Below are 25,538 nucleotides of genomic sequence, written 5' to 3' on the forward strand. Positions count from 1 at the left end.
CATAGATGGCCAGCTGCTGTGCCTCACTGCTTTGCCAGTCTTGTCATGGATGTCAATGTATTCACTAACCACTGCCCGCTATCTATTGCTCCCCTCACTATGGTTTCTCAACACTTTACCCTACAGGCTTCATCATTCTAAGAAAGGGTAATGGCAAAGGGTAACCACAGACTGGTGGTGACTTATACCGCTTCAGGGGACACATGAAGCAAGCCACACATAGCAATGGATCATAGTGTCTCTGTGATATTTCTCTCCTAATGAGCTCCTGTGACTTCCTCCGTGTAAATCTCCTTGCATCCTTCCGTAATGATTCTTCCATTATCACTGCTTGTATGGTATCCCATTTATTATGGAATCAGTTTTTCACAGAGAGCCTTTATAAAAATAAAAATAATTATTCCGCTTTGTTCTTGTTCCAGATGGCTTTATAATTAGTTTTAATACTTTTGCAGATGCTGAATGGAAACTTTGGGACGTAAGCCAACAATGGTTTGATAAAGCTAATGAAAGTGAGTTTTTCAGTTGATTATTCACGGCATGAGAACAAATATGTTTTTAATGTCAATTAAATGCAATCTGGACTTTCCCAATGTGTATGTCTGTTGCATGGGAAACTTAAATTGGTAACCCTGTTAACTGAGCCAAGAGGAACATTTTAAATGGTGATTATCTTCTATGGAACAGGGGAGATCAAATGTCTCTATCCCCCCACCACTGCGTAACATTTTTTTCCCCAATTGCTGTTTGATAGTGTCTCTTATGTACTTTTTAAGATTGAGACCCCACTGGCTCAGGGAACCATTTTACAATTTCTTTTGCTATGTAAACTGCTTTGTGAACTTTTAAACATGTGCAACCCTATCCTATTGTGAGGCAGTGTTGGTGGCCAGCGCACTGCCCCAGCGATGGCTGTCACAAATGTGCCATAAGGCACATTGTGGTGACCAGGAAGGGAAAGGCACCAGTGAGGAGGCCCTGGGCCTCTGTGCCAGTCGGATACTCACCAGTGTTAAGTTCCTCACTCACCAGTATGGAGGTGTTCCTGGATGGTGGGAGGACAGCGAGAAGGTGACGGGTGTTTCTGAGTGGGGGAGGGTGGTCTGGGGTTGGTTCAGGCCTGGAAGGAGGCGGGGGGGGGGCAGTCTCATGCCTAAAAGCCTACATGGATTACTTGAATTGGCACCAACGATTTCTCTGGCACAAATTCAAATAGACCCATAGGGTCTTCAGGGACCCAACACAGGATAAAGGAACAGATGTTCCCTTACCCTGAGGGGACCTCTTGCTGGCACATTGGCCCCACTAGATACAATGGCGGGTGTTTCAGCATCACTGTATTGCAGGGCAGCGGCCAGCATAGGAGTGGGCTGTTAATCATTATCATAATTGTTTTTAGAATCCAGCAACCAACATCAAAGCCATGACTGGGTATCTAGAGTTATCAGGCAGAAGTGAAGTAGAGCTATAATCAATGATATTGCTGCCAAGGTCCAAACCGACCCACCGGGCTGGCAGGAACTTATCCCAGGGGAAGGGAACAAATGTTCCCTTATCCTGAGGAAGCCTCCTGAAGCCAAAACACCCTTGTGGGATTCAGCAGATGCTGTGTTGATACCCTTGCATTGCCAGATGGGGGTTAGAGAGAATTGGGCTGTAAATGTATAATCATCTTGGGGATAATCTTTCTTCTTGAGTAACAGCAGCAATTGACGCAATAAGAAAATAAAACCATTTAAATACCATGTTAATATAAAATTTAAAAATCTGCATCTCTGTGCAGCGATGGAAGTACAGCTCTATTATACCTATTAATATCAAATGTTCTCAATTATAAATGAAGTTAACCTTTGTAAAAGCCTGGTTTAAAATTGCTCTCATTTTTGACTCTGGAAGTAAACACAAATAAATGTTTTTCAGTATTGTAGGTATAAATGTCCAATTAGAACTGTACTGACTCAGAAAATGCTGCATAGTTGATTGTACGAACCACATTATATGCCTGGCTGAAAAAGTTAGTTTTGGTGTTTTCCCCCCATGAACAATCTGGTAACAAAAATGCAAAAATGTATTGCAAAGCAACCTGATTTTGCATTGCTGAAATGAGACTGGTGAAGGATCACTCTGGTGAGATGCTCCAGCTGACAAGTAGTTGCAAAACCAGAGATAAGGTAAAGAAGGCCCAGGAGTTAACCTTATCACTAAGCTGCTTATTAGGGCAGGAATAAGACAAAACAAGGCACAGGGCAAACATTTAGTGTACAGTAGTTCAGAGCCAGCCCAAACAGAGATGTCCTGAATGTATAGGCTTTCTTCACGTACACCAATAGCTGTGTGGAAGCTGCTTCCCTGTGGCAGTGGCATAGCTAGAGGGCGTGCAAAGCACTAAGTTTTGCAGGTGCTTGAACATGCTGTGCAAGTGACCCCTCTCCATCCCCTTCTAGAGCCCTTCAAGGACCTCCGGAGGCCTTTCTGAGACTCTAAAAAGCGTTGGAAGACGACTTCCGGTTTTGCCTTCCAATGCTTTGGGGGGCTTTTCTGAGGTCCGTGGAGGCTGTGCTGAAAACTGAAAACTGGAAGTGCCTTTCTAGGATCTCCAGAGGCCATTCTGAGGCCCATGGAGGCTGTGTGCAGCCTTTCGGGGCCTCAGAAGAGCCTCCGGAGGATTCAGGTTGGGCCAAATGTGGCTCAGTGGGGGTCCAGAAAATAAAAAAAAATCTGTGGATAACTAGGCTCAACCTGTATTTCTCAGTGGTATGGGATTTTACTATAGGAAGCACAGAGTGCGGGCAAAGGCTGGGTGGTTGTCCCTTCTCTGGTTCTCAGAGGCTCTCCCAGGGGCTCCTTCCAGCAGCTCTCTCCTCAGCTCTCCCTCAGAGCTTAGGTTTCAGCTCCTCTCTGTAGCTTGGTCTCTCCCAGCTTGCTTCTTGCAGCTTCTCTTCCCTGGAGGTCTTCTCTCTCTGTGTAGAGCTCACTCTCCAGAGCTCCTCACAGCAGCTCCTCCCTGGTGGTCTCTGAGCTCTCTGTGCTGGTGCAGCCCCTTTTATAGTCCCAGTGGCTCTGCACATGGTACTTGCAGACAGCCCTCTAGCTTTCCTCCAATGGTACTGCAGCCTTCTTGCACACAGCACTCACGTTCTGTGCACTCGGCACTAAAATCTCCTGCCTCAGTCCCTCCCAACTCTTAAGAGCTTGTTACAAGGTCATACATAATTCACTCTGCTCAGCCACAGTGAGCCTATTGGCTCAGACAAACTCAGACAAACTGTCTATTAGCTCATGCAAAGCTCAGGCTACAATCCAACCTGGCCAAGTTACAGCAGTCAACTGAGCCCAAGTTCTGCACATATCAGATGATAAGTATTGACTCATTTAAATATAACCCACACAAAGTCTGCATGACTACAGGCCTAACAACTACTTTCTTGAGATGTGTTAATTGTATAGGAATTAATTTTCCATTAACTAATCATTGATTTTCAGTTGATATCAACCTGTGGCTGAGGTCACTTTTTAGACTAGGACTGAAAAATTATATATGTGAAAAATAGTATGCTATTAGGCACAAAACAATAGTCTCCTGCTTCCCAGTGTTGACGCGTGAATGTCTTCAGCACTAACAGAACTGTGCTGATAATTTTAGCACTCTTCATTCAGCAGGTGCTCTGTTGAATAGATGTCAATCATTCACACCAATTATTTGATCAGAAGAATTGTTAGACTTTTATCACCGTGTTCTTAATGCCCCTTTTCATCATGCTATGGAAAAAGTGATTGTATGATGGATCTATGTGAGCATGTACACACACAAATATACAAAATTGCATGTCACACATGCAAGCACAGAAGTAGGACTTTTCTAGTCAAAACTTTAAGAAAAGGGACACATTTTAGAATTCAGACTTGTAGAATCGCCTAGAAATTTGATCCATTTTTTGTAACATAGCCCTTATTTCTTGCCCGTGCAGTGGGTACAACTCTAGTCCCCCGTTCATTTTGTTAAAGAATCATGGTGCATTTTGCTTTATTTTAGGCTCAAAATAGTAGCTTAACAGCACTGGGGCCAAGAAAATCCATTGCAATGAATGGGTCATAAGCCCACTGTTGGGCTTTCACAAGTTCCATTTTTGATGAATAACAAAGGGAAAATCAGCCCAGAGACTTTCCATTAGATTCTCCCTTTCTACCTGGGGTGCAATGACCCCTCACTTCCTAAACTGGCCTTCTGTGGCTTGGAGGAGTTTGTTGAACACAACTATAGTGCCTTGTAATAGAAATCACATAAAGAGAACTCTGTCACTACAACTAAATATGGTGCCATCTAGTGACTGAACCATATAATGACGCTAAGCCTCCAACATTGTAGGAAAGCCTCTTCCTCAGATTCCCTTCTTTTTTCCTGTTTATTTCCAGAAATACAAAAGCTGCTCTAAGCTTAAGCTGCCACTTAGTATGCTGCACACAGCATCATAACAGGGTCGGCATCTGTTGCAATGTCTTTATTCCTATATTTTATAAATAGCCCTACCTAGTGTAGCAGGCTGTGCTTTTATTCATATAATTGTTTATGCTGCTGTTCACATTTCTTTTTATCTTCCTTTGTCTTTGTTTATTTGTTTCTAATTACCAAAATTGGCACAAGGCACAATAAAAAACAATAAAGAAACTTTACTTTTGATTTGCAAAGAGTTGTATTATATTTATTAACCTGATGTACTAAGGAGACACAAAAGATGCACGTTTAAACTAATATTCTTCAATAATTTTTAAAAAAACGAGCCATAAGCAAAAAGTCACATGTGCCTTGCCAGATACAAGGGAGTGGCACCATGATGTAAGGGAAGCAGTGTGTGGTAGCATAGCTGGAGGGGGGGATGAGCACTCAGTATGGCAGGGAGGCTCAGTGGGGTGGGTAAGCGGCCCCTCCCCTTGGAGCCATTCCTGGCGGGGAAATGCAAAATACAGGCATTGTAAATTACAGTAATATCTTAATTTTGGCTAGACAAATGTTCTTGGGGATGGGATCTAGGAAACCTTAAGGCAGTGGTTCCCCAAAGTTTTTGACTGGCAGCTCCCTTGACCTCCTGGGCCGTTAGGACTACAATCTTGTACATTGTTTAGGGCGGCAGGTTTTTGTGAGGTTTCCGCAGCTCCGCCAGCTGGTTTCCATGACTCCACAGGGAGCCACGGCTCACAGTTTGGGAACCACTACTCTAAGCAGTCAAAAATTGAGGCATTCAAGGCTCTAATAATTCAGGGAGAGATATGCAAAATACCCTCCACATGCCTGCTGATCAAGCCCTGTGTTTGGGTGGGGCTATCAAGTGAAAGAGCTCTATCAATCTTTGTGGCTATGGAATAACATCTTGAAAGAGATAAATGTGAAGGTAGGTTGGGTCCAATCCAAGCAGAGGCATTGGGTGCAATCCAAATCTGCGCTGGAGCAGGCAAGCCAGGAGGCTTGTGCTGCATCCAACAGAGGTTCGCTGGCTGCAGCCGCTCAGCCATGGGCAAGGGAAAGCTCTTCCCATTACACGTGGGTAAGGGCTGCGCACCCCTATAGGTCTCCTCGGACCTGTGCCACCTCTAGAGGTGGCGCAAGTCTGAGGAGAGCGAAGTGGCAGGAAGCGAAGCGCCGACACAAGCGGTGGTGCGGGAGCTGCGGTGGAGGCTTCTATCTGCCTCTGCGCATCGGCACATGTAAATGCGCCAACGCAGCTCCCAGTGACGGAGGCGCAAACTTGCTTTACTGCACATTTGCGACCCTCCTATGCCAGCCCAAGGGACTTCAGCTGGCATAAGGCACGCTTTGGATTGTGCCCATTGTAGATCATAGCTAGCGCCATACATTCTTTGTGATTCAAGTTAATATTGAGAACTGGCTGAAGGCACAGAACAATCCTAGTTCTGGGCAGGAGGTCTGGTCTAGAGGGTAGAGCCTCCGTTTGCCTGAAGATAACAGCTGAAGGTCACCAGTTCGAGGCCACTGGCACCGTGAACGGCGAGACCTTGAAGCAGCTGACAAGCCGAGCCGAGTTTTTCCATCTGCTCTTTGGCCGCCCTTCAAGTGAGATATGAAGGATTGTCAGCTTGCGTGGGAGGAAAACTGGAGGCCAGAATGTGATACCAGATCATAAAAGGATCCATCTGAAATGTTGTAGTTCTTGAAAGACAGAACCTTCTTCAATTGTAAAAATCCCTATAGGGGTTTAGTATAACCTGCCTGTGTAAACCGCCTTGAAATAAAGTCTGAGGAGAAATCTGATGACCATGAAAGGTGGTATATAAATACCTGTATTATTATTATTATTATTATTATTATTATTATTATTATTATTATTAGTGTGATTCCTTACTCCTTGCTCTGTAGTCATTGGAGTAGGACATCAGAAGCAATTAAATGTTGGCAGCCACAGCTAGGTACCAGCATGATTTGTTTGGCTGCAACTGAAGATGTTTTGCTTTCCTTCCAGGCGCAGATGTCATTTCATGGAGGACTGGCCTATCAACTGCAAGAAAATATGGTAGCTCATTGAAAATTCCAGGATAAGAGATGTGCAGTGGGTGGGGAGGCAGGTGAGGCAGACCAGAGTCCTTCGAAAAGTGCTGCTGCTGCTGTGTGCAGTGCTCAAGCACACTCAACCCATGTTCTTTGTATGCGGGTTGTGTGTGCTTGAGCACCTCAAACGGCAGTGGCAGTGCTTTTCAAAGGACTCTGGTGGGGAGGCTGTGCTTCACCTGCTTCCCTACCCCATGCCTCACACGGTGGTGGTGCTTTTCGAAGGACTCCAGTGGGGAGGATCTGCATCATGAATGAATGTCACTCACATGATGCATGTCATGATTTTAAACACTAATGTTCATACACTTCTTTCTAAAACAGGAGTCAAGCAGAAATTTTTATCACGGAACTGATGCATTTTATGATGTGGTGTGAATTTTCCCCAAATAATATTTAAGGTGTCTGCAAAACAATTTTGGGCGCAACTAAGCCAAAAGAAAGCACTTTTTGGTCCAATTGATTTCAACTAGTGAGAGCTCAGCACATGTTTAACTTTCTCTCCCAAAGTCTCAACTTTGGCTCAGTCGTGCTCATAATCTTTGTATGTCAAAGCACGATGGTTTCGGCAGCATCTGTTTCAAAAGCTGCCTTCCTACTTTTATCCAATTAGCCTGTTCACTCCGAGGCTGTTAGTGGAGTTGCCACCGCCTTCCTCCGGGTGTTCAGTAGCTCATCTGATTTGTTCAACCACTGTTCTTCCAAATTGACATCTTTTCTGTCCACTTGAACAGACATTCTGATTCATGATTTTGTATCTGACATCTGATCTCATTGAAAATTGATTACTTAGCATTTTCCCCGCATAGCAGGGGAGACCTTTTGCCCGTTACTGTCTCCAGACAAGGGATCATTCTAACACTATTTGACAGAAGGGCCTGTGGTATAGCTGTAACATTGGCAACCAATTAAAAGAATTTATGGGGATGAAAATAACAGGGGTCATCACCGCCACCCACCTTCCCATGTTAAGAAAGTTGTGAAGGTTTAATTTGAAAACTTTTTTGCCTGCCTTGTTTCAAATCTGGGATCAACTCTTAACAAAACTGCAGAGTCTCCATATTTTATTTCTCAAGCAAGTGGGTACAGAAATAAGAAATCCATCAAAAACAACTCAGACATAGGTACGCAGATATTCTGCTATGAGTGAACATTGAGGAAAGGGACTCATGATTTATACCTTTATGTTTGAGAGGTGTTCAGAAACTTTACTACCATCAAGAATAACTTCTGTGACCACAGAATCAAATGTTCAGAGTAGAGACCTGCCAAAACTTGCCTGATTCAAAAGTCCTCCACAAGTCTGTAGGTTTTCACTGTTCAAAAGGTGTGTGGCAAACAGTTCATAGTTCTCATGTGGTTCTACATGCCTGTATTATAGTTCTCATCTGTATTATAAATAAACTCAGTAAAATGAATATATTAGAGACAGAACTTATATGAACTTATATATACTCAAACTCAGTAAAATAAATATATTAGAGACAGAACTTATATGAACATATATATACTCAAATAAACTCAGTAATTTATATATACTCAAATAAACGCAGTAAAATAAATATATTAGAGACAGAACTTATATGAATTTGTTTATATAAGTTCTGTCTCTAATATATTCATTTATGTAAATGTATTCAAATTTGAAATGTAAATTAATTCTTTTTTTCCCCCCCAGCACCTGACACAGTATCAGAGGGATGATGTGGCCCTCCTGCCCATCCCAGTCTAGTATGATAAACATGCTGCCAGGAGAACCACATGAACAGAAGCCTTCACAGGGACCGACATGGAATGGGAAAACCCTCAGATGTGGCAGATGCAGTGCAGGGGAGGTACGTGTAAATACGAAACTAGTAATACATTTATGTGTGGGCACTGGGTTGGGGTAACCAATCCTGCGAAAACATAATGTCTTTTGCATGTAAACACAAAGTTTACAGAGCAAGATGACTTGAAAAAAATCACAGAATAAAATAAATCATGGCAAGCGTGTGGCAGTGATATTCTGATTGGTTCATAAATCATATGAGAATATGCTGCAATTATCTTGGAAACAAATAGCAAAATTTGAGACCAGAATAAAGGCATACTCTCTCTTTTCTTATTCATTTGAGAAAAAAAAATTGCATAAACGGACATTTATTTCACCTGAATGAGTAAAAGGGGCTCACAAATGGCCAGATTCCATCTCCCTCTGAACGCAGATAAGATGGGTCAAAGAAGCTGATCTTTGGACACGGGGGTGGATGGGCTGTCAAAATCAGAGGAGGATTTTTGTAATGAACTTTTTATTTCTCTCGAGACGCTTGTTTATTTTTTCATGACCGTAGAACAAAATTGGAAGTCTGAGGCTGCCAAAACCCTGAAATAGCTTTTGCTCTTGACTGGCGTATATGAGGATCAAATGCAAATCTGACCCCTCCCTTCCTCCCAAAAGGAATAAGGGTCAAATTCATTTTCAGCCAGTTTCGGTGGCACTTTTTTTCCGGCCTGCAGTGAAACTGATCTGAGCTTCCAATTTGTGAAACAGTTTTAAGGGTTTGTTTCCTTTTAATGCTTGAACTGAAATTCACTCCCTTGCAGAGACCTTCAGCTAGCAAGCAGTTTCTGTCGTTAGGGTATTTTGACAACTCTGAGAAAGGAAAAACAGATAGTTTGGTATGCAATGAACAGGGAGCATGAGGAACTTCACTGCAATAAAGTAGAAGCTCTGACAAGACCAAGAATTTACATTTAGTCCAAAAGCCTTGGATGACTCAAGTGAGTGTTTATTGTTTATTGCTGCAGGGAAAAGCAGGAATACTGCTAGAATTACTATGTTGCATCACCAGAAGAAAATTCCTTTGAGACTAGAACATGGTCATTTGCTATACCTTGAACATGAAAGCAAAATCCACCACAAAGAGGACTGAGTGCAATCTAGATAACTATATGTACCTAATTCTATTAAAAACTAAAAAACTAAAACTAAACCGAGGTATGTTTTTCAGATCACGAAAACTTTCAGTGGTAAAGCACATGCTTGGCTTTCAGGACTGTCCAGCAGGGGTCAGCACGTGCCTCTGTGCTGCCTGAATTTGCCACTTACTGCTGCCTCTGCTTGCATGCACCCATGTGAACCCCTCCTATGAAGGGCGAGTGAATGAATGAGCAGGTGTGCTTTCCTCCTCCCTTCCCTTTACTTACGGGCAGCCCAATTCTGAGCTGCCCGGAACTGCAGGACCTGGCGGCTCCACAAAGGGCTCCTCCCGGATCCAGGGCTCCTCGCTACCGCGGGAGGCTCCTCGGGAGAAGGGGATGATTGTCCCCTTCCTCCGAGTAAGGGAAACAGTCCCGCAATGGGACTACTCACTTTAGCGGCGACTGTTCGGTCGCCGCTAAAGTGAAGGCGCTCGTTGTCATGAATATGTACAGTTTAGGCCTAGTAGTATGTAGAGCCTGAACCAAGGTAAACCAGTAACAGAGAAGTGGCATGCAGTTCCTAGCTGCAAGGATGTGAGTAACAACAGCCAACGGAATTTACAACTCGATGGAAGGTGATAATGTAGCACCTACGCAGACAGAAAGGCGCCCATCAAGGATGGAATGCAGCTGTGGACCTCCAGTGGGGAGGGGAGAGCTGAGAGGGCTAGCATCCAGCCCCACTTCGGTAAGATTCTGTCCCCAAGAGTTTCTGACTGGACAGTTTAAAATAAGTACAGAGTGACCTCCATCCTGTTAGCATGAGAAGTATAAGAAAAAAGCCCCAAGGGGGTGTCGGGGCTTTTTTTGGTGGAAAAGGTTGTGGGTGCAACATCCTGCAGGTTGAGAGCCTGGTCCAGCAGGGCCATGTGGCCTCATAGGTAATCTGGAGAAAAGATCTACAAAAGAACGCTGACCCAGGTGAGAGTTAGGGAATAATAGAGATAGCCAGTTAGCTTTGTTATTTTAATGCTTAGATGATTCCTAGATGTTTTATGCCTCTAGCAACTGCTGCCTTTTGTAACTTTGTGTAACCCTATGTATTTAATAAAGTAAAAATCCTTTTACTAAGTTGTTTCATTGTCTGTTGGGAACAAAGGTTCAGAATCCTGCCTAGCCATTCAGCAAGCTACCAAATACTCATTGAGGACTAGTAACTTGAGGACTGAGGCTTTAATTAAAGAAAGTGCTCAGTGCCTGCAAGGGATAGAATTAAGCCTAGAGGGTCTCAGTGTCCCTGGACTGAGACACTGGCACATACAGGGTGGTGGCAGTACTATTGAACAGGGGTCCTTGAGGGCTCTAGGGTTCCAGAACCAAGAACTCTGAGCACCCCAAAACCCTGGGAGTGTACAACACTCATGTAGGGCGAGCAGTCCTGCCTGAGCGCCCTGGATCCTGCGGAGCTCAGCTCTGCAGACCTGCCTCTCCCCCGCCTCTGGGAACAACCCCCCCACGTCCTCGACTACGCCTCCCCCCTCTCTGGAAGGCCTCCCCCAAGCTCCCTACCACGCCCCCATTTCCCGTTCTGCAGCCCAGCAGTCACAGAGACCGCTGAGCCGTGGAATGCGGGTGCCCGCTGCGCGCTGGCTCAACACTGGCTGGAGCTGAGGCAGCTCCAGTGGGAGCCCGGCAGTGGTCTGCGCTGTGGAGGCACGGCGCAGACCACAGGATTGGGCTCGCAGATTGCTGCACGCAGCTTCCTTGGTCCATGCCTCCTCTGCTTGAAAAAAAGAGGCAGTAGTGTAGCTAGGAGGAGTAAAATGGTGAGCACTGTGCCACAACACGTGATGTAAGCAACCTCCTCCCACTCACTGTCTGAACCATTTTGGGCAGCGATGGCAACATGCATGGGCTCACTGAACCAAATGGCATCACCACCGCTGCCCACAGTGGCTCCAATGGTGAGTGGAAGGGGCAGCTTACCTTGGCACATTGGGGCGTCTGCAGTACTTACCATTTTGCCCGCTCCAGCTACGTCACTGTAAAGAGGTAGCTTATGCTCATTACAAATAGAAGAGAGGTTGACCAAGGAGGCTGCATTCAACAATCTTCAAAAGCGCAGGGAAGAGGCAGGCAGACTCAGAATTACCTTTCCCTACCTACTTGGTATTTTGTAAACACCACCTAAGTGGAGAGATGTGATTTGGAGATGCCACAGCTTATTTTTCCTACTTTTAAGCACAGCAATGCTGGAATGAGAAGGAGACTGCTGCTGCTGCAGCAATTCTCTTCCAAGTTGCTCACAGCAAGTCGGAAGAGGATCAGAGCTCCCAGTAGAGTGGCAGGCTGGGGAGGGCAGTGTTCAGACAGACAGACTGGGGCTCATCCATTCTCTGCTCTTCTAAGGGTGTACAAGGGTGCTGCTCCATGCAAACAGCCTCATGGGTTGGGCTGCCCCCGGACTCCAATTTCCATCAATGGTGCTTCCAGGTAGAGCTGGGAAAGTCCCAACTTAAACAATGGAGAGCCATTGCCTGTTGGAACTGAGGCACATGCTCTAAAGCTCTGGTTCTGTATAGAGCAGGTGTCTCCAAACCCCAGCCTGGGGGCCAGATGCATCTCACAGCGAGCCTCTATCTGGTCCGCGGCCAGCCTCTTGTCCTCTGAAAACCTCTGGCCCACTTGAATGAACATGACCAGAGCTGTGCTCTGATTGCATCTAGAGAATGTTCTGAGGTCCGGAGAGGCTGAGTGCATGAGCCCACTCATTCATTTATTCATTCATTTAAGTTCCATCTCTAATTTATTTATTTAAATTTTATATTTAAATTTTTTTCCGGCCCTCAGCACTGCGCCAGATATTTCATGTGGCCCTCTGGCCAAAACGTTTGGAGACCCCTGGTATAGAGCAACTTCCTATGTCAACAGAGAAACAAGAATGTGTATGGAACTAATTTGTTATAACACTGTATAAACTTTTGTCAAAGTCTTCACAGAACAGTGCTTGTGAATTTTAGCTTCTGCTCTTGGCTCTTTGGATCCAAATCAAAACAAGCACCAATGATGGGGCAAGAGGAATTTTATCAACATTCTGCTTCAGGTAAATTAAGGCGCCAACTAACTGTCACTCTTTGGATTCAGGATGCAAATTTACTTACACACAAGAGGAATTGTCAGTAGGATCAGAAAGCTTAAAAAACAGCTCACACATTCATAGATTTCTGTATTTGAGAAAGAACAGCAACTGTTTTAAATCTGCAACTAACTCCAGAGGAGCATCCAACCATTACAATTTGAGCCCCATCTGGCTTATTTTGTCAAAACCACACGAGGTCCTTCTAGGATCTTAAAATTGAGTAGCAGATAAAAAGCAGCAGAGCTCAGCAAGAAATTAAATTAATCCAAATTAATGGAGGGAAAACAGGAAGGAACACCACAGACACAGAGAATTGGGAGTAAATCTACTTTAATTCTGTGGATGAAACACGATTCTATTGATTCCCTGTTTTCTCCTGATCAGATTCTCTGTCAGGTTTGCAGGGGTCAGAATTACCTTGTGTGATGCTGATGAGGGCAGAACCTCACAGGCAGATGCTTATTAGCTCACTTAGCCTGGGGATAATCTAAAAATACAACATTGGCCAAAATTACTGTGCTGCTAGACAGTGGCCTGGGAAGCTGCAGTGTACATTTAATTTATTGTTTCATTTAGCCGTTTCTGTTTGCCCTGCTAGTCATAGGCATCCAAGTGCACACACAGACAGACAATCAGTAATAAAAATAAACCCATGTGGCCATTCCACCATAATCACTGCCAGTGAGGGATCCCTTGGGATTTAGGGGAATAACTTACAAAGATTTAAACTAAGCAAATTCTCTTTACCATCAACAACTAATCAAACTGATCCATACAACAGCATTTCCACATGAAACCAAATAATGGAAGTAACCCAGTTGAACAGATCAATGCAACTAATCGTCCCTTTAAGTCCTATGAAATCTGAATATTTTTCCTTGGCAAATGTCAATCCAATGTTCTCAAATCCACCCAGGCAACTTTAGTTCCTGCTTGAAAAGATCATTGCAGCACTTGGAAATAATGCAACTTGCAACTGATAACCCAGACCTATCCAGGTGCCGGCTTAGAGCGAGCAGTGGCACTGATGCAGTCTCTGCTGCATGCTATGGGCTGGCTGAAGACCATGCAGCAGGGGAGAGGTAAGTAAAGAAATGTTATGCTTACCTACTCCACTGCTCCCTGGTCCCCAATAGGCCTACTCAGACACATGCTGGCTCTTTTGCTGCTGCAAATTTTAGTAAATCTAAAGGTATGTGTCAGGCCTGGGCTAGGTACATAGCATCTCAGTGCTGCCACTCCCACTGAGATTTGCCCCCAGCCACCCTCAACATGCCCACAACCCAGCCTGATTTCTGCCATGTTCCTCCTCCAAACAATTGTATCTCTGAATGCCAGATGCAAGGGAGTGGCAACAGCATATAGCAGTGGTCCTCACACTCTCTGGGACAGTGTGAGAGCCACTAAGTCTTTGTGGGGGAGTGGGGAAGACAGCGGGGGTGGGGAGGAAGGAAGTGACGCGATCCCCAGGACCGTGTTGCTCAGGGGGCTGCAGGGAATGGCATTTACTTTCCAGTCCCTGCAGCAGTGTCCTGGGGGTGCGGGGAGCCCTGCGTGAGCATCTGCAGGGCTCCCCAGCCTCCAGAAAGGGAAAGCAGAGTGATCATGCTCCACTTCCAGTTTTGCGGAGGTGGAGCGTGATTACTGTGCTTTCACTTTCTGGAGGCTGGAGGCCCCTGCGGAGGATCGTGCGGGGCTCCCCGCACCACCTGGAGGCTGCAGCAGGGACTGGTAAGTAAATACCAGTCCCTATAGCCCCCTGAGCAACGTGATCCTGGGGATTGTGTCGCTGCTTTCCCCCTGCCCCTGCCTCTTAAGGGGGCAGAATCCAGAGCCCTCAGGCTGGGGCATCGCAACACCCTAGTTTGAGAAGCCCTGGGATATAGGTATCTTCTTGTCTTGAGTCCCCCATGAGGCATCTAATAGGCCACTGTGAGAGACGGAAAACTGGACTAGAAGCAGCAGGGCTCTTCTTATGTTCAGACCACCCATGAACCACCCACTCCGCCATCTTACTTGCTCAAGCAGAGCAACCAGGTGGTTGGCGCCTCTTTTCTAGGCTGAAGAGGCCCAAACTCCATAGCCTTTCCTCATAAGGAAGGTGCCCCAGCCCCGTAATCATCTTAGTCGCTCTCTTTTGTACCTTTTCCATTTCCACTATGTCTTTTTTGAGATGCGGCGACCAGAACTGGACACAATACTCCAGGTGTGGCCTTACCATAGATTTGTACAACGGCATTATAATATTAGCCGTTTTGTTCTCAATACCCTTCCTAATGATCCCAAGCATAGAATTGGCCTTCTTCACTGCCGCCGCACATTGGGTCGACACTTTCATCGACCTGTCCACCACCACCCCAAGATCTCTCTCCTGATCTGTCACAGACAGCTCAGAACCCATCAGCCTATATGTGAAGTTTTGATTTTTTGCCCCAGTGTGCATGACTTTACACTTACTGACATTGAAGCGCATCTGCCATTTTGCTGCCCATTCTGCAACTCTGGAGAGATCCTTCTGGAGCTCCTCACAATCACTTCTGGTCTTCACCACTCGGAAAAGTTTGGTGTCATCTGCAAACTTTGCCACCTCACTGCTCAACCCTGTCTCCAGGTCATTTATGAAGAGGTTAAAAAGCACCGGTCCCAGGACAGATCCTTGGGGCACACCGCTTTTCACTTCTCTCCATTGTGAAAATTGGCCATTGAAACCCCCTCTGTGTTTCCTGGCCTTCAACCAGGTCTCAATCCATGAGAGAACCTGTCCTCTAATTCCCTGACTGTGGAGTTTTTCAGTAGCCTTTGGTGAGGGACCTTGTTGAACGCCTTCTGAAAGTCCAGATATATAATATCCACAGGTTCTCCCGCATCCACATGCCTGTTGACCTTTTCAAAGAATTCTATAAGGTTTGTGAGGCAAGACTTACCCTTACAGAAGCCATGCTGATTCTCCCTCAGCAAGGCCTGTTCATCTATGTGTTTTGAGATCCTATCTTTGATGAGGCATTCCACCATCTTACCCGGTATAGATGTTAGGCTGACTGGCCTATAGTTTCCCGGGTCCCCCCTCTTTCCCTTTTTAAAGATAGGCGTGACATTTGCTATCCTCCAATCTTCTGGCACTGTGGCCGTTTTGAGGGACAAGTTGCATATCTTAGTCAAGAGATCTGCAACTTCATTCTTCAATTCCTTAATAACTCTTGGGTGGATGCCATCAGGGCCCGGTGACTTATTGATCTTTAGTTTATCAATGAGGTCTGAAACATCTTCTCTTTTAACCTCTATCTGACTTAACTCCTCGGTCAGGAGGGGCCGTTCGGGCAGCGCTATCTGCCCGAGATCTTCTGAAGTGAAGACAGATGCAAAGAACTCATTTAATTTCTCTGCCATCTCTAAGTCTCCTTTTATCTCCCCTTTCCCTCCCTCACCATCCAGAGGGCCAACCGCTTCTCTGGCGGGTTTCCTTCTTCTAACATATTTGAAGAAGCTTTTATTATTCCCCTTAATGTTGCTGGCCATGCGTTCCTCATAGTCTCGCTTGGCCTCCCATATCACCTTACATTTCTTTTGCCACAGTTTGTGTTCCTTTTTATTCTCCTCATTAGGGCAAGACTTCCATTTATGGAAGGAAGCTTCCTTGCCCTTCACAGCCTCTCTAACTTGGCTCGTTAGCCATTCGGGCACCCTCCTGGATTTAGTGGAACCCTTCTTTCTTTGTGGTATACACCCCTGCTGGGCCTCTATTACTGTTGTTTTAAGCAGCCTCCATGCACTCTGGAGAGAATGGACTCTTTTACCTTCCAGAAGTTTTTCTGGAAGTAGCACCTTCCAGTAGTACCTTCTAGAAGTTTTTTTTCCATTCTTCAAGGATTGGCCTTCTTGTGTCATCTCCCAGTCCCACCTCAGAAATCTCATATCAGGATGCTTCTGACAAGGTCCAGCCTGAGCTCCTGCCATGCCTGCCATGCACATTCTCCATGGAACAGCAAGGAGATGCACTGCCTCTTTCTGTCATTCTGAAGCAAGTAGAATGTGGAGGACATAGTGGAGACACGTTTGGAATCCCTGCTTTATTCTCCACAGTTCCCCTTTTGTGCCCTGTGGCTGTCAGTCAGATTGGGAGTGGCTGGTAGCAACTACTCTCAGCAGCTGGGCTGAGAGCAGTGTACCAAGGATGGGACAAAACAAAGAAGAACTAAGACCTAGTCTAGATGTGTTGCCTAGTATGGAAGAAAAAAATGCAGCCTGCTTGCCTGCACCTGCGTGTCATGACCTTTGACCCAGGCAGGTGATGCCTTGATGTGCCTATACATATGCATAGCCTTTGTGAGCTTGGTTTAAATGAGAAGCTGGCTAAGCAAAATGCCATGTAGACAAGCTCTCCTGATCTGCATGGTGTCACCTTTAAGTGAGGCCTATAATGTATGACTCTAGAAGTGGCATCAGAAATACTGTGCAGCTGGGTGGAATAGTGAGACTGAGACTCAGTTACTCCAAGCTCATTGTTTGAAACTGTGAGCTGGAAGAGGACAGAGTGCACATTATAATGCTCCTCTGGCTCTAAAATCATGGCTAAGTTGCTATTGTTACGATTTAATCAGTAAAGATACTCTTTAACCAGCTTCATATCATCATATCTGAAAGCAAAAAATCAAAGAGCAATTAAGCAACTCCACTTAAAGCTTAATTAAAATATGAAACCTTTGCTTTCAAGCAATTAACCTGACATTTCCCCCCCTTTAAATTGCATGTCCTTATACCCTCGTAAATGAAATAAAATCTTAATTTGAAAGCGAGGGCACTGCAAATCGCTTCTGTGACTTTGCAGGAGCCCAGAGAAGTGATACTTCCAACTAATGCCTCCAAACACAACATTTTAATGCAGATAAGAGGGACTTGCTGTGTGGCATATTAAAACACGCGTGGTGATTATTTAAAACATTCTCTCTGATTAGACACTTACAGGATAAAGACAACTAACCCAGATTATACCTTTCTGCAACTGAATTCAGCAACATTTCAACAAGTTCAGAAGTACATAGAGAGCTCAAGGGGGCCAAAGGAGTTTTTTCTTTCCCCTGAATGTTTCTGGCAGCCCTCACAGAGGGACTCAGTGCTAGGCCTATAATGGGGCAGTGGTATCTTTCACCCTTAGTCTATTACCCTTCTCATCTAATACCACATAAGAGGTTAAGCAGTGAAATGTCATTGTTATGATTTCCCTAGCTTGTATTTTTCATTTCCTAGTCAGTCCAGGGAGTCTGCTTAGACACTTATGGCCCCAAGACACAGGTTTAAGTCCTGGGACCATGGGGACATGTGCAGAAAGTTTCCATATGTATAGATAAAGGTGTGACTCACTCCATTTCCATTTTTTTTCTATCCTTCTAATAAAGCAGAAGGAGGAGGAAAATAATGGAAACTGCAAATTTGTGAATCCATAAAGCCTAGTTACATATTGCAGTCTATGTGATGGTAGATGCATGTGATCCCGTTCCCAAGGCCTGCCCACACATGCCAGATTGCATATAAACCCTTACAGGAATCATAACAGTGGCAGCCGGAACCAGCCTTGCCATGCAGGGACTGGAAATGTTCCCCTGGAGTGGCACCCTTGGAGGGGTGGCAAACAGATGAGCCCCAAGCCCATCGGCCCACTTTCAAGCTGCTGATCCACTGGGGACTCAGATCCTCTTTTGACTTGCTAAGAGCAGCTGGAGGAAGGAGGAGGAAAAAGTTGTGATGGCTCCAAATAGCTTCTCCCTGCTTACGAAGCATCAAGTAGGCAGGGAAAGGTGATTTGGAGCCTTCTTGCTTCTCCTTCCCCTCTTCCCTTTCTTGTGACAAGTGGGACAGGCAGCATCCGTACTCTATACCACTTCTCTTTGAAATGATACCGGGTTCCCCTGGAGGTTGCCCTGTCACATTTGTCATATTTACAGGGAAGAGGGGATGGGGGCATGCCTTCTCGTTCACCAGTGCACTCTCCCCCCTCATCCATGGGGAAAGTGCATGCAGGCAAGTGTGCACACATGCAGAGGTGGCATTCAAACTGGGAATCAGGTGGCTCAGAGGCATGATTGAGACATACAAAATTATGCAGGGGATGGACAGAGTGGATAGAGAGATGCTCTTTACACTCTCACATAACACCAGAACCAGGGGACATCCACTCAAATTGGGAGAGTTAAGAACATAAGAACATAAGTACAGCCCCACTGGATCAGGCCATAGGCCCATCTAGTCCAGCTTCCTGTATCTCACAGCGGCCCACCAAATGCCCCAGGGAGCACACCAGATAACAAGAGACCTCATCCTGGTGCCCTCCCCTACATCTGGCATTCTGACTTAACCCATTTCTAAAATCAGGAGGTTGCGCATACACATCATGGCTTGTACCCCATAATGGATTTTTCCTCCAGAAACTTGTCCAATCCCCTTTTAAAGGTGTCTAGGCTAGACGCCAGCACCACATCCTGTGGCAAGGAGTTCCACTGACCAACCACACGCTGAGTAAAGAAATATTTTCTTTTGTCTGTCCTAACCCGCCCAACACTCAATTTTAGTGGATGTCCCCTGGTTCTGGTATTATGTGAGAGTGTAAAGAGCATCTCCCTATCCACTCTGTCCATCCCCTGCATAATTTTGTATGTCTCAATCATGTCCCCCCTCAGGCGTCTCTTTTCTAGGCTGAAGAGGCCCAAACGCCGTAGCCTTTCCTCATAAGGAAGGTGCCCCAGCCCCGTAATCATCTTAGTCGCTCTCTTTTGCACCTTTTCCATTTCCACTATGTCTTTTTTGAGATGCGGCGACCAGAACTGGACACAATACTCCAGGTGTGGCCTTACCATAGATTTGTACAACGGCATTATAATACTAGCCGTTTTGTTCTCAATACCCTTCCTAATGATCCCAAGCATAGAATTGGCCTTCTTCACTGCCGCCGCACATTGGGTCGACACTTTCATCAACCTGTCCACCACCACCCCAAGATCTCTCTCCTGATCTGTCACAGACAGCTCAGAACCCATCAACCTATATCTAAAGTTTTGATTTTTTGCCCCAATGTGCATGACTTTACACTTACTGACATTGAAGCGCATCTGCCATTTTGCTGCCCATTCTGCCAGTCTGGAGAGATCCTTCTGGAGCTCCTCACAATCACTTCTGGTCTTTACCATTCGGAAAAGTTTGGTGTCGTCTGCAAACTTAGCCACCTCACTGCTCAACCCTGTCTCCAGGTCATTTATGAAGAGGTTGAAAAGCACTGGTCCCAGGACAGATCCTTGGGGCACACCGCTTTTCACCTCTCTCCATTGTGAAAATTGCCCATTGACACCCACTCTCTGCTTCCTGGCCTCCAACCAGTTATCAACCAGTTAGGACAAACAAAAGAAAATATTTCTTTACTCAGCGTGTGGTTGGTCTGTGGAACTCCTTGCCACAGGATGTGGTGATGGCATCTGGCCTGGACGCCTTTAAAAGGGGATTGGACAAGTTTCTGGAGGAAAAATCCATTATGGGTTACAAGCCATGATGTGTATGTGCAACCTCCTAATTTTAGAAATGGGCTATGTCAGATGCAAGGGAGGGCACCTGGACGCAGGTTGTGTCTGTTGTCTTGTATGCTTCCTCAGGCATTTGGTGGGCTGCTGTGAGATACAGGAAGCTGGACTAGATGGGCATATGGCCTGATCCAGTGGGGCTATTCTTATGTTCTTATGTTCTTATGTGCAGTTCTTGGTTTGGAGCTATGACAATATCTGCTTCCTACAGGGTGTTACAACCCTCAATTTGCAGGTTTCTACTTGCAAAAACTGTTAAATCATTTGGTTTAGATGAGCTTTGTGGTTCTTTGATACAACTAACCATCAGGATGCCTCTGGTGGTTTGAGTGTGGTGAGCACAAATCAATAGGAACATCTCTTGTGAACATCTGAGATCTTGCAGAGCTCATGTTTATTTCAAGGTGGGCAGGAAACATTCACTCTGTTTTCTTCTTGCCTTATGTGACTGATACATGTAGTTCTTATAAGGAATCTGTTGCTTTTTGTTGACAAAAAGTATTTAATCTCAGTTTGATTCAAACATGAATACTTAAAAATTCTGCCTACATAATGCTTATTCATATCCAATCTCTGTATCTTCTCATAGATACATCTTCTGTATCTTCTCTTCACTTGCTTTTCCTCCTTAAATCCCTTGTTACCATTTGTGCAGTTACAAACCTGGATTTTGGCATAGCTCTAACATTGTATTTTATAGGTTGTATCCCTTTCCTATGGATCCAAAATGATACAGCCAATGCCGAGTTATTATCTAGACAGAAAATTCTCCCATAAATGGGAGATCATAAATGTAACATAATTAAAATTCTTTTATGAATGATATTATCAAAAGCAGTTCAAATACCCAGATAAAACTTGTCCAGTAGGTCACCTTGATACTAGTTAATTAGTCAAAGAACAGATCAGGATAGAAGTGGCTAGATCGATACGAATTTCACTTCTATGGGAATACAGGTGCAGCCTATTTATCCATGGATTTTTTAATCTATGGATTTGTCTCAATGAGAATGGGGTGGGGGTACTGAAAGTCACACACACCTTTGCCTCCTTTGTCCTGCACTGGCATCCCCCTCCTTTTCCAGGCAGCCCAAAACACTGCAAAAAGGCTCTGCCTTGACCAGGCAGGGAAATAGCCCTGGAGCCCTGGAAGAGGTTCCCCTTGTGAAGGAACAGTAACATTCCTGGAGCCCCTGAGCCAGCTGAGGCTGAAGAGGGGGGAGGAAAACCCTGTGTAACCAGAACAACACGTGCATCGAGGTGGAGCTTTCTTTCTTTCTTTCTTTCTTTCTTTCTCTCTCTCTCTCTCTCTCTCTCTCTCCCACACACATGCAGGGGTAGGTGTGGTAGCAACAGAGGGGATTGCTTTAAAAAAACTCAGGGAGTGTTTTTTCACCCCCCCTCCATGGTGCAGGCAATCACCACACAAGCAAGCTTTCCCACCAAGCAAAGCATGAGATTTAACCTACAATCCTCTCCACACTTTCTTGGGAGTAAGCCCCATTGACTAGAATGGGGTTTACTTCTGAGTAGAAACACATAGGGCTGGACTCTTAAAAGTTCAACATTTCAACTGTGAAAGAAGCTGGGCAGCTGGCAACGGGGAGAGCCCAGGAGGGGGAGACAGGAGGAGGAGGAGAGGGGATTGCTTAAAAAAAACCCAGGGAGTGTTTGCTGAATTCCCCCCCCCCCCCATGCAGGCTCTCCTGCTCCAACAAGCCTTCCCCAGCAAGCCTTGGAGAGACTGGTGAGGGTGAGCAGAGAGCCAGACTACAAGTCCCAGAATGCTCCGGGGCAGAGGAGATTCCATGATGGCAGTGGCCACAGAGGGCTGCAGGGGCAGCAGCAGTGAAGAGGAGGAGGAGAACCTGCAGTGCTGTTGGAAGGCCGCCTGGAACACAGAGGACGAGGCTTCCCAAGCAAGCTCACCATTCCAACTGTAAAAGAAGCAGGACAGCTGGCAACAGGAGGGCTGAGTACAGAGCAGAGGGGAGGGGATTGATAACAGCTGCCTTAGTTTCCTTCCATGCAGAAGTATCAGGCTGCAGTGTATTTGTGTAACTCTATGGAATTTAGCACAACACGTTTTTTGTTAATCGCGCCAAGTCACGGAACGGAACTAACGTGGATAAATAGGCTCCACCTGTACTTCTGTGGCAGTGTTAGCTAATGGCAGGGATGTGCAACTTGACTTGTAAGACTTGGACTTGGACTTGGACTTGAGTCTCCAAACTTGGACTTGAGTCTCCAAACTCACATTTTCTTGGACTTGAATGGACTCGAGTTACACGTGTTTTGAAACCAAAAGTGACTTGGGAGATTTTCTTGAGAACAAGTCAAGATTTGGACACTCAGGTTTGTAAGGAACCAATGGGCTCTTTATGCACTGCTGCACTCACTCAAAGAACAACAGAGCTTTTATTTACATGGTTACACGTTTACATGGAATGGGGACATCAGGGGAATGTTAAATGAGAACTCTCTCTCTCTCTCTCACTCACTCACACACACACACACACAGAGTGCCAGCAGCTCTGTTTTTTTCTGCAGAGCCTTTCTCGTTTATCAAAAAGACTCAAACTTGAGTCATACAAAGTCCCCAGAAGGCTCTGGATGACTTCCCACAGCCACCCATTAAGATTTGTGCACAAGTTGAGACAAAGGGGGTGGGGACATGGAACTTGACTCCAGTCTCACCATGGCATTCCATGGCATAGATTGGCACATCCCTGGCTATTGGTAGGAAACCCAGCACCCATCAGGTCTCAAACTTATTGTGGCAATGCTGAAAAAATCTTAGTACTTGTGCTGAAAAGTATACTGCAAACTCTTTGCAGATAAAGGAATATATCGAAAGAATCTTAAAATAGATCACTTGGACCCTAAATATAATATAACCATATGCAAAAGGGAGCAAACGTATTGTGTTGTTCTATGAACGCTTGTTCATGTGTTGGTCGAGGTTTTCTCACATGGAAGCTCCATAATATAAGGGGGTTGGATTACGTGGAATGTGGTGAATAAGGAAGATAGAGGCAGTTGCAAATAAAGTCTAGTAGACCAGAAGCAGATCTGGAAAAAGAACTTGTTTCAACTGGAAAAGATTCTTTTAATTTGGGGCCACTTTTCACATATGATCTTCAGCTAAGTTGGAAAAAGCTCTTCTGTAAGCAGATCCAAGCCAATGTGTGTGCAGCTGCACTGAGGCAGAGAATGCTCTGCCAACACCTGTTTCTTTGATGTATAAGAACTATACCTGGTGCTGCAGCTGGCAATGGTGGCAGTGTCTGTCATACATATGCCAGTCCATGCTCTTGTGCCGGCACGACACTCAGACGCTCGTCTGAAGAAGCCGTTTTAATCAAATAGCTCAGCGCTAATGTCCATACATAAGAACCCTCTGAATTTAACAATCTTGATGCCCTGACAAAAATAATTTGAATTTAACAAGCACAATTTACAAAGCCATGGAGTGCTTTGCGCTTGGATTTGTACCAAGCAATTCAGGTTTAATTTGAACAGAGGTACAGGGAGATGAAACAAATTGCTTGCTCCTGAGTCACAAGCAACAAGCAAAGCACAGTTCTGACCACAGCTTTCATTCCAAAGCTGCTGTGGCTTCTTCTTTCTAATGGAGGGGATTCAAACCCGTTTCATACACAGGGCTGAAATTAGCATTCAAGGTGTCTGCTGTGGGCTGGAAGTGACATTCTGAAGCAGAAAGTGACATCATTAAGCTGCTGATGGCCAGAAATACGCACTTCGTTCTCACATAGAAAGTAATTAGCTGCAAATGACAGAAGAGAAAATGTGCAAATCTTGATCATATTTTCAAGATACGTGGCAGCCCAGATAACAAGCTGGGAGAGACCAGATACATTGCTTCTGGGGGCCACATTCAGCCCACAGTCTTTATGTTTGACGCCCCTGTTCTAGTGTGTTCATGATAGCTACACACAATCATGTGTCTGCTGTCTTTCTCATCTACCACTGCTGAAAAAGTGAGGAGAGCCATGTCCTTGTGGTACAGACACTGCAATGTTCTGCCAGCACACAGGCCTATAGACCTTTATTATTATCTACCTTGCTGAAGGATGGATGAGGTTCAAGCCTGCACAAGTCCCAGAGTCCCAGTGCTTCCACCACATAAACAGAAACATCCTTCCTCCTTGGTCATTGATTGGGGTAGCAGCTAGGAAGTGCATGGAATTTCCCTTCTCTTGGTGGCATCATGTAGAGAGTGGAGTGTTCACTCTATGCTGCCCATACCTGGAATAAATGTCCCCTCAAGGCTATGGGAGGAAATGTGGACAACTTAGTAGTGGGTGCAGGGAAAGAGAGTTATGTGACAGGGGAAGGAGAGCAATGACTCTACTGGGGTGATTCAGGAAAGCTTCTGATGAAGCAGTGTATCTTAAAGAGCTTTTGTTGAAGCAGTGTCTCTTATACAACATAGCATTCTGTAGTTCTAAAGATGTCTTTAAAACCTGGCAGGTTTTGTTTAAACTGTACTTCTTCTATTAAACTTCTGACCTCCTCTTACCTTGTGCATGTAGGTACATAACCACCTGCCACTCTAATATGCTTGTTCTCAAATAGCCTCTGAACTATAGTACTGAATACCCTGAACTGAATAGCCTCCAGACTGAAATCTGAACTTGCCAAGTTCCAACATAGTTACTTACAGCCCAATCCCATGGGCCTTTTGCATCAGTGGAACAAGCATTCTGCTGTTGCAAAAGGCCCTGCACCAGCAGAAATGTTGTACCACTGTCATGTGTGATAGAGCTGCTGGTGGAAAGGCCAACAGCACTGCACGTACTCCAGACTTGGCTGGATGGCCTGCCTGTGCTGGTAAGTTGCTGGCAGGTGTGGGCAGGTGTGGGCAGTGAGGGGGAGTAATGGGGCATTTGGGGGGATGAATTGGGCATGTTGAGCAAAGGGAGAGGTGGATCCAGCAGCAGTTGCACACAGCAGATTTTATTCCCATAACCTCTCTCTGGAATGCTTCCTGGCTCTCCTTGGACTTATGCCAATTCCATAGCTGGCATGAGTCTGAAGAGACCTTTAGGTGGCCTATGTGGAGGTAAGTAAAAAACTATCCCTAGTTTGCTTTTTTTGCAACGCTTCCCCCAATAGCATGCAGCACATCCTTGGTTATCGGTGCTGCATAGTATGGTGTGACAGGGGGCAGGATTGGGCTCTTAGTAAAGCATGAATTAGGGGATGAAAAATGCTATTTGTTTCAGTGGCAGAGACTTATAATAGCTTCTCCAGGTGAGCTATTTTGCTATGGCATTTATAGATGCCCAGTGACAACATCTCATTCTTCAGGATTGTGTCTTTGAGACTTCGACATCAATAGTTCTGAAAG

General features: G+C 45.3%; 1 long non-coding RNA gene across 1 annotated transcript; it reads left to right on the forward strand.

Moving 5' to 3' along the window:
* The first annotated feature begins 452 nt into the window (after positions 1-452).
* On the forward strand, positions 453-9,544 carry LOC136643607 (uncharacterized). The gene is made up of 4 exons (XR_010794034.1): positions 453-512; positions 6,474-6,524; positions 8,238-8,394; positions 9,350-9,544. It is a non-coding gene; the product is annotated as an uncharacterized lncRNA (long non-coding RNA).
* The last annotated feature ends 15,994 nt before the right edge of the window (positions 9,545-25,538 follow it).

The sequence above is a fragment of the Tiliqua scincoides genome, chromosome 3 (assembly GCF_035046505.1).
Source record: "Tiliqua scincoides isolate rTilSci1 chromosome 3, rTilSci1.hap2, whole genome shotgun sequence".
Taxonomy (NCBI): Eukaryota; Metazoa; Chordata; class Lepidosauria; order Squamata; family Scincidae; genus Tiliqua; species Tiliqua scincoides.